Source organism: Apium graveolens, chromosome 2 (genome assembly GCF_009905375.1).
Source record: "Apium graveolens cultivar Ventura chromosome 2, ASM990537v1, whole genome shotgun sequence".
In the NCBI taxonomy this organism is placed as follows: Eukaryota; Viridiplantae; Streptophyta; class Magnoliopsida; order Apiales; family Apiaceae; genus Apium; species Apium graveolens.
In genome coordinates this window covers 225,087,021-225,097,678 of record NC_133648.1, presented here as the reverse complement: position 1 = coordinate 225,097,678, position 10,658 = coordinate 225,087,021, and the positions used below count along the sequence as shown (strand labels likewise).

General features: G+C 34.8%; 2 non-coding genes across 2 annotated transcripts; one reads left to right on the top strand and one right to left on the bottom strand.

The window, feature by feature from the left end:
* The first annotated feature begins 273 nt into the window (after positions 1–273).
* On the top strand, positions 274–380 carry LOC141710094 (small nucleolar RNA R71). The gene has a single exon (XR_012570633.1). It is a non-coding gene; the product is annotated as a small nucleolar RNA R71 (small nucleolar RNA).
* Positions 381–8,982: 8,602 nt separating this feature from the next.
* Positions 8,983–9,088, bottom strand: LOC141710008 (small nucleolar RNA R71). The gene has a single exon (XR_012570552.1). It is a non-coding gene; the product is annotated as a small nucleolar RNA R71 (small nucleolar RNA).
* Positions 9,089–10,658: the final 1,570 nt, after the last annotated feature.

Here is a 10,658-nt window from a genome sequence, read left to right as displayed (position 1 = left end):
CCAAAATTAGCCAAAGAATTCACCTTCATCGTCAAAGCCTGAAGCTGAGCAGCTATACCAGTAGCTGTATCCACTTCCCCAATTTTAGCTACTTTACCTTAAGGCATTCTTTGAGTTGGGTTCTGGTATTCATTAGCAGCCATCAGTTTAATCAATTCATAAGCTTCATCATAGCTTTTAGCCCATAAGGCTCCTCCTGATGCTGTATCAAGCATGGGTCTAGAAGTTGCACCCAACCCATTGTAAAAGCAGTTAATGATCATCCAATCAGGCATTCCATGATGAGGGCACTTTCTAAGCATCTCTTTACAACGATCCCAAGCTTCACACAAAAATTCTCCAGGTTGTTGCGCAAATAACGTAAGAGTATTCCTGATTGCAGCAGTTTTGGCTATAGGAAAGAATTTAGTGAGAAACTTCTGAGCAAGATCCTCCCAAGTAGTAATGGAGCCTGGTGGTAGAGAATGCAACCAGCACTTAGCCTTATTCCTCAGAGATAATGGGAAAAGCCTCAGCTTAATAGGCTCTTCAGTAACTCCATTGAACTTGAAAGTGTCGCAGATCTCGATAAAATCCCTGATGTGCATGTTGGGATCTTCTAGATGAGAACCACCCTCAAACTGAACTAAATTATGTATCATCTGAATCGTGCTCGACTTGATTTCAAAGGTGTTAGCATCGATGGCTGGCCAGATAATGCTAGACTGAATATCAGTGATCTTTGGCTTAGAATAGTCCATCAAAGCCTTAGGATTTGCTGCATGATCTCCCATTATGACTAGAGCTTCTTCTTCAGCTTTCTCCTCAATAAAAACTTCTTCAACCTTCTCTTCAACAAGAACTTCTTCAACTACTTCCTCTGCTTTATCCAGTATTCTCTTGTGAGACCGAGAACGCGTATGCATACACGCTCTCTAGAGTACCTGAAATACAACAAGTACCCCAGTAAGTAATAATATCTGAGTCAGTGAACTTTAACGACCACTGATGACAAGCACATAAACAAAAAAAATTAACACCGAGTCGTTGGCAGCAGCGCCAAAACCTTGTTAGGATAAATACCCGCGCTAATATTCATGCAAGTAATATATAATTATTTCTAGTCCGTTCCCACAGAGACTGGTTTAGGTTAATTTCAATTAATGTACTTATGCAACAACAATATGGTTATTATTTAATGCTAAGATGATAACAATTTGGTTTTGTTTATAACTAATATTATTAACTAACATGCAATTAACTAAGAGACTAAAAGGTTGATTTACTTATATAACACAAAGATGAGATTCTAATTTCATTACTACTTCATTCAATAGCCTTTTTGTTCTTAACCTTAGCATGCAATGGTGATGACACTAATCAGATAACACGAAACTAGTAAATGCCAACTTTCGTTGTACGAATACCCTACCACCAGACATCCATAAAAGAGATAGAAGCTTAATAGACACCAATTATATTGAGACCCTATATGTCTATAGAATTTGACAATATAACGGTTTAATGCACAAGTTATCTATCATGATTACATTGGGCAAGTAAGATGGTTAAAATTACCTACAAATCATGCATAAAAAATACATGAACCTATGCTAGCATGGCAAGTTCTAAACCTCTAAATTTATTGTCACTTCATTAGAGATTAACACACTATCTTATAAGTTCGCGACATTCATAAGACGAATAAGCACAACCAATACTAGAATATCATACAATCACTACACACTAAGGTATCAAAACATATTAACTATTGAAATCCATAAGTAAATCCGCTAGAACCCCATGATAACGATTAGCCCATAACTAAACTCATCATCGTTGTGGGTTTTGATGAAAGCATAGTGTAATAACTAGGTCTTTATAAAACAAATAATAATTAAAGTACGTTAAACAAAAGTATTAGGTTCAACAAACAAGAAAACTAGCATCCAAGATTACAACTTAAAACAAAGAATCATAAGAATAAACTAGATCCTCTTCACCTTGGTTGTATTTGTGCTCCTAGGTCTTCTCGATGTCTTCTCCTTAAGCTCCGTTATGAAAACGTCTTTAAGTTGTCTTTAAATAGCATAGAAATTAATCCAAAAGCCCATAAAATAGTCTTCTAATTGAAACAGGATTTTATTATCCCAACACGGCGCGGGCGCATGCTTCATCAGCGCAGGCGCGCTGTCCTTCTGCATCTTCGGCGCAGGAGCGCGCTAGCACAGCGTGGGTGCGCTGTCCTTATGGAAAAAAATAATTTGCCTTCTTTATTTTGATGGTTCTTGATGGCTTTCCAAGAGCAATATTCACGATAACTTCCTAACACCATTTTAGCAAAGCAATACTAAATCACCTTGTTCCCGTATATATGCCTAAAATGCAAAACACTACCAAAAACATATCAAAAACACAAATAACTTGAGTACAAAACATCAATCCAAGCCTTTATAGAGCATTCTAAGTGGACATAAATGCCACTTAACACTAACAGGTTCCTTCTGAACTAGAAAATAATATAAACAGAATCGCACAAATGAGCTAACTAGCTCAGTAAGTCACAGTGACAATATTGAGGTTATACAATGATCAAATGAAATGATTTTAGGTTATTAAGTTTCTTTATAAGCAATAATTAGAATTGGATATTCAATTTTTATTTTAAAAACTAAGGTTAGGCTGCTGATCAGTGACGCACTAACCCCGAGTAAGGGACACAGTTCTGCTCTAATTACTGGATCCAAGGCACACATTGGCCTAACATGACCACCAATCTGGTCTGACCACGAATTTTGGTCCACATTTTATAAAATAATCCAATTCTGTAATAATAACATAATAAAGAATATAAATCAGTAAACAGAATCATAAACAACACTGGTCTTCAAGCATCAGGTGGATTACAATCACGAATAGGATATAAAGGTAAGTACAAGGATTGGCTATTAGCCGGTAAAAGAATCAGATAACAGAAGAATCAAGGTCTCGTGGTTATAAGGATTAGTCTTCTGATATATAAGGTATGAGGGTTTGTATGTTAAACAATTCTAGTTCAGTGATCGGTCTTTAGTTTGTATGTATTTGTGGAGTAGTATCGAATATATGTGGTTCACATCTGGGTATTCAACAATCAATGGTTTACGAAGAATAAGGCTTACGGTTCAAAGATCAATAACTAAAATCAAGGTTTAGGGCTACGTGCTTCAAAGTACTTGCAATATAAAATAGAACTATTCCAAACATATATCAAGATAGTTTAGGAATCACTTGTTATATATCTCGAGAAAGGTTCGGAAGTACTTGCCTTTTCTCACTCTGTTTATGCTTCACTTGTTCTCGTTCACCGATTCCTAATCACTGACTATCTGCTTCCTTTCCTACATCTCGCTTCTTCTGCTTAGACATCACAAGTATCTATCAATACTTATTCTCACATGTATCTATTTGTTATAAGCTTCTATCTATCCTTCATTTTACCCGAATCTGACTTACGGATTGAAAGTTATGATTAAAATAGTTAAACAATACATATATAAGCATATCGTACACCAATCGGATCACATATAACACATAGCACGTAAGATATTTGATAAAAATACTTTTTCAAAGAAGATTTGAGGTTAAAATGATTTTTCAGATATTTAATATGATTTTTTAAACATTTTTCGGAATTAAAACGGGTCATTAAATCATTTATAAATAATTAACAGGGCTTGAATATCTGAATCTGACTTAAAAATCATTTTATAATAATTATCGAGCCTTGAAAACAATTTAAAATAATATTTTAAAGCTCAAAACTATTTTTTGGAATTTTTAAATCAAAAGATATTATTAAATCTAATTAAATAATCAATTAATAATTAATTAATAATTAATTAAATCAATTAATCCATTCATATTCAAATTAATTGACCAATTAACTAATTAGTTATCAACTAAAATTAATTAATTAAATAATTTAGATTTATTATTGAAATAAAACTAAATTTTTTTGGAATTAAAATAATGATTTTTGGAATTTTTAATAATTAAAAATGAATTTCTGAAATTAAAATAAATAGAAAATATGATTTATAAATTTTTACAATAGGAATCCTATTTTTGAAAGATTCTGAAACTTCAGGGACCAAACTTCATCAACAAAAGTATAGGGATCTAACTGCAAATTTTACACCCCTCGCCGAAAAATAGTCGGGGTTCGCCGGAGATGACGTTCCTGGAATCGTCACATCACCAGAAGCTCTAGATATGATCTACTTTTCACAAGGAATTCAACCATGCAATCAAAACAACTCAATAACCCCTGAGTTGGCCGGAAAAGATTGAAGAAAACTCGTCGGACGGCGAGTTCTTTCTTGCTCCGGTCAGGCCAACTCCGGTATCGTCTGTTGATGAGACCACCACCAATCGATTCCTCTTTTGAAGCTCTACACATCCATACCAATCAATGAATCTAGTAACCCCTAGAGCACAAACCCCCAAATTTCAATTGAAAATATTCAAACTGCCTATGAACCCTAATTTCATAATTCGAAATTAAAACACAGATTTGAGCATGTTATTGAATTCCAAATGACTATTATGACATACCAAAATGATCAAAATCAAATTATCTACAACATGCAAGCATCAAATCACAGAAACAACATCAAAATTAAAAATTCATAATTTAATTCAAAATAATTCGAAAATAAATAAAAATATAGAAAATTACCAGATGATTCTACAGTGTTATGGCTTATAGAATCTGATAGTACACCTTAATACCTCTGTTTTGGTTACTCGAGCTTCAAAATCGGATATCAATAACGCCTTGAAACTAGTGTTTGATTCCTAAGAACTTATATGAATATATTGTTTTTCTCTGAAAATTATATATTTAACTGACTGCAAATGATTTTTTGTGCAAAATAAAATACGGTAAAGGCTATTTATATTTACGGAATATTGGTACCCCGTTGGATCATATCGGATATAAAATATACTGTTTATTTGATAAAACAAATCCAAATCGATACCGGTTTTAGGATAATTATCCAAAAATATACATTTTGTACATACAGACTTGGTCTCAGCGCTTTGGTTACACAAAGAACGAGAAGATAATATAATAGTTTAATCAAAATATCCCGTTTCTCGAAAGTACGGATTTTTATCGATTTACCGAAACGAATATTATATCGAAAATTTTATGTCGAGACCCGCACAGGGAAAACCGTACTCCAGATTGAAAAAGTCAAAACATGGAAAATGCTCAGAATATTGCAATTAGGTTAGGAAGGAGTTTTCCCGAGACTTACGGGCTGTAAAAATGTAAAAACGGTTGAAGTCGGTTGGTCCCCGATTATACAAAATAGTTTATAAATACTCGGAAAAATATATTATTAAATCCATAAATAATTTATAAAATCATATAACATCATAAAATTAATAGAAAATACCACAATTATCTATACTTTATTTTGGACATTTAAAAATTAAAATACTCAAATTTTATCATATTTAAATATCCAAACACAGATACCACTTAAGAAATAATTCACCAAAATTCACAGAATAATCACAGAATATTTATTTACTGATAAAATAATTACACGATATATCCCGGATATTACATAATAGAGTTGGGCCTACTACTAGACCAACACCTATTCTCGCCCACCATGAAATTGTTGGATGAGTCTTTAATCAATAGCTCAAAAATCATGCTATATATTTCTCCTATAAATTTTTTCATGAAGTACTAGGTTTCTTTTCTGTAAGTTTACAAAATTTATTGTTTGACTTCCTTGTTTTTGCTAATATTATACATAGTACTTAAGTTTGAATGTGGTCGTCATTCCGTGATAACAATTTGTTTTATTTTATGAGAGTATTCACGACTAATAAATTTTTGAATTTCATGCAGAATCCCACCCTATGTTGTCTTTGTATGATGAAATCTAAATCTGAAAAACTGATTGAGGCGGGGCGGACTGTTTTTCCATCAATTTTACATGGGGCTGGCATGGTTCATGGCATGCAAATAGCGCCAGATAATATTAAAGTATGTGTTGATGATGTCTTCGATGAATATAAATCAACCCCACTTTCAGTGTCATTTAGCGAGCACATTTTGGTTGGTGATGCAAGTGGTAGCTTTATCTAACAGCAAAAAATCTAATTTTTTTAGGACATGTAATAACTTCAAATTAAATTTTTAGTTTTGATTAGATGTCTATATTGCAAATAATGGTTCAATTTTTATCCCTTTATCAATAAAATATAAACTTCTTGATACCCATTTATTAGGATCCTATTTTACTTGAGAAAAATAAAGTCCATCAAAAACTGAAAAAGGTACCTAGCAAAGGGTTTGCAACCCATACTCAAAAGCATTAATGTCATTTTAATGGTGATGCAAAATTACAAAATATGAGTGAAAACTGTAAATATTTGAATGATGTGATAATGTTGTCATATAAATCTAAAATTATAAATGTGGTCAAGGATTGTGAAGTTTTTAAGTGTAATCTTGTTGAAGGACAACCCATATCAGTCTGGCGTGATGATATAGCATAATGTTTGAGGATGAGTTACTTGAATATACCAAATTTTGCAGATGTTTATGATGTGAGTCGATCTATACTTACATTTTTCTACATATGATTAATTTTATATATTTGGATAGTTGGATGCATGTTTATCATAATTATCTTCTGACACGTTTTTATATTAAAATTTAGGTATATTAATAGATTGTGCAATGAATCTAATATCAATGATTCTCGATTCATGTGTCCGTCAGCATTGACACCGGTACGTAAAAATCTGGATCGAATAATTGCTTATATGACCGATGTTATGCTGAAATCAAAGACAAAATATTTTATCTTGGCACCTTACATTCAAGAGTAAGCATTATAATATATATATATATGTGTGTGTGTGTGTGTGTGTGTATTGGTCTTGAATAATCATCTTTTAATAAATATCTAACTACTTTTAAATAGGCTTATTGTAATAATTACTGAATGTTACTGAGAAGTGGATTTTATATCTACTTGGAACGCTTTATTACAAGCGTAAGTTGGTGTTTAGGACTCCAGTTGTTGGTATTTTTGATATATTTTTGTGTTATTGCATTTCAAGCATCAGTTAAATGAAGAAAGGAGATTTTCAAGGAAATATGCTTAAAATAGCTAATAATTGGAAGCCTAAGCCATTTTCAAGTTGAAGATAATCTCTTTAGCTTCGCGTGGGCAGTTAAATCGCCTAATTCTTATGAGCAGAACTCAAGATACGGCCAAAAGAAAAAACTGCAGAAAAGTTCAGAAGTCAGGCGTGGCCGCCCCCAAAACCAGCGCGGCCGCCCCGCCTTTCTACCAAATAACCGGTGCGGTCGTGCTGATTTGAGAGCAGCTGCCCCGCCTTTTTTTCCCCATAATCCTGATTTTAGTAGAAATTAATGATTTTTAGGGTCCATCTCCACTAGGGGCTTATATATACCAATAAAAAGATGTTTTTAACGACAAAGAGCCAAGGGAGAGCAATATGAAGACCTAAAAGTGCACAAGACGGCTACTGAGACTTTCGTATTCTTCAATATAGTTGATACTTTGGATGCTTGTTTTCGATTTGTCTTGAACCCTAATACTCTTATATTGTTTATTATCATGTTTTCATTGGAACCCATGGTAATGATGAGTTCGGTTATGAACTAATCGTTGTCATGGGGTTCAAACGGATTTACTTATGAATTTCTATAGTTAATTTGTTCCAATATCTTGGTGTGTGGTGATTGATTGATATCTTAGTATTGGTTGTGGTTATTTGTCTTATGTGTGTAGCTAACATATAAGATAGCGTGTTAATCTCTATTGAAGCGACAGTGAATATAGAGATTTAGAACTTGCCATGCTAGCATAGATTCATGTATTTATTATGCATGATTCGTAGGTAATTTTAACCATCTTACTTTCCCTATGTAATCACGATAGATAACTTGTTCATTAAACCTTTATGTTGTCAAATTCTATAGACATATAGGGTCTAAATATAATTGGTGTCTATTCAGCTCTATCTCTTTTGTGGATGTCTAGTAGTAGGTTATTCGTGCAACGAAAGTTGGCGTTTACTAGTTCCGTGTTATCTTATTAGTTGTCATCCAATTACATGCTAAGGTTAAGAACAATGACTTTGAATGAAGTATTTAATGAAGTTAGAATCCCATGTTTATCTCATATAGTTAATTAAATCACTTTTATTCTTACTTAATTGTAGGTTAGTTTAATCTTAGTTATAAACATCTCAACTTGTTATTGTCTTAGCATTGAGTGATAGCCATACTATTGTTGCATAGGTGCATAGTCTTAAGTTAACTAAAAAGACTCTCTGTGAGTACGAATCTGATTTATATCTTATACTACTTGCGAACGCCTATAGTTGTGTGTAATTTTAGCGTGTGTTTTCTCCCTAACAAGTTTTTGGCGCGGCTGCCGGGGACTCGGTGTTAAATTTAGTTTATGTGTTTGTCATCAGTGGTCGTTAAAGTTCACTGACTCGGATTATTTTCTTACAAGGTTTACTTTAGTCGTGTGTTTCAAGTACTCTAGTTTTTATTGCAATGGGAGAACCAGCAGCACAGATACGAAAGCTTTGATGGATTATTCTCAACCAAAAATCAATGACATTCAGTCTAGCATTGTCAGACCAACCATTGCTGCTAATACTTTTGAAATCAAGCATGGCCTAATTCAATAGGTATAGAATTAAGTCCAGTTTGGGGGTTCTCCAATGGAAGATCCCAATATGCACATTAGGGATTTCATCGAGATCTGCGACACCTTCAGGTTTAATGGTGTGTTTGAGGATGCGGTGAAACTGAGAATGTTCCCATTCTCTCTAAGGGACAAGCCTAAGAGCTGGTTACACTCTCTACCAGCTGGTTCGATCACTACTTGGCGGGATCTTACTCAGAAGTTTCTTACTAAATTATTCCCTATTGCGAAGACAGCTGCACTCAGGAATGCTCTTGCTCAATTTGCACAGCAATCGGGAGAAATCTATGTGAAGCTTGGGAGTGCTATAAGGAGATGCTTAGGAAGTGTCCTCATCATGGCATGCCTGATTGGATGATCATCAATTATTTTTACAATGGGTTGGGAGCACAGTCTAGACTCATGCTTGAAGCAGCATCAGGTGGAGCATTATGGGCAAATAGCTATGAGGAAGCTTATGGTCTAATTGAACTGATGGATGCTAATGAATATCAGTATCCAAAACAGAGATTGCCACAGGGCAAGTTAGCAGGAGTTCTGGAAGTGGATACAGTTAGGGCTATCATTGTTCAACTAAAGGCGTTGTCTATGAAGATCGATTCTCTGGCTAACTATGGTGTTAATTAGATAACCAGTGTTTGTGAGCCATGTGCAGGTTCGCATGCGACGGAGCAATGCGCTATATCTAGTGAATCAGCTCAGTTTGTGAGTAACTTTCAAAGATCGCAGCAAGCAGTTCCATCCACTTATCATCCTGACAACTGGAATCATCCCGACTTCAGCTGGAACAATAATCAGAATGCGGAACAACAACCTTATCAGCAGTATGCAGTGAAGCAATTCAACCATCCTGATTTTCAACAACCGTAATATGCACCAAGACAACAACTTCAACTTCTACAATAAACTCATGGAGGTGCAGGTCTATTCTCTAATAAAAATTTGAATTGGAGGAGTTGCGTCTTATGTGCAAAAACCAGGCTCTTATATGCCAAAGCCAGGCTGTTTCTATCAAGACTCTTGAGAACCAAATAGGGCAAATTGTTAACGCCTTATTAAATCGACCATCAGGAACACTTCCTAGTGATACAGAAGCCAATCTAGGCAAGAGGGAAGTTAACGAACAGGTGAATGCCATCACCTTGAGGTCCGGAAAGATCGCAAGCCCCCAAATTCAGCAAGACGAAGAGTCTGAAAATTCTGTCCAGAATGCAGGTGCATCTGCACCTTTACCAAATCCAGAAAATTAGATCGTAGCTGAAAAAGTGGTGCAAAAGGATGCTGAGGTGGAATTGAAGAAGAAAACTGTTGAAATCAATCCTCCTGAGGGTAATACAGGGGATAAACAGGTTTACCCACCTCCTTCATATCCTAAAAGGCTTCAAAAGCATAAGTTCGACAAGCAATTTGCCAAGTTTTTGGAAGTTTTCAAGAAGCTATATATCAACATACCTTTTGCTGAAGCTCTAGAACATATGCCGAGCTATGCGAAGTTCAGGAAAGGTATTCTATCTTGGAAGTTGAAGCTTGAGGAGTTGGAAACTGTTGCTCTAACGGAGGAGTGCAGTGCTGTGCTGCAACAGAAGTTGCCTCTGAAGCTTAAAGATCCTGGAAGTTTTATTATTCCTTACACTATTGGAAACTTGTCGTTCGACAAATGCTTGTATGATTTGGGAGCTAGCATTAATCTGATGCCCTTGTCTATCTTCAAGAAGCTCGGTCTACCTGATCCAAAACCAGTAACCATGTCCTTACAGTTGGTTGACCGTTCCATCACTTATCCTCGAGGTGTAGTGGAGGATGTCTTGGTTAAGATGGATAAACTCATCTTCCCTGCTGATTTTGTCATTCTGGACTTTGAGGAAGATAAGAAGATTCCCATCATCTTGGGAAGACCATTATTGGCTATAGGCC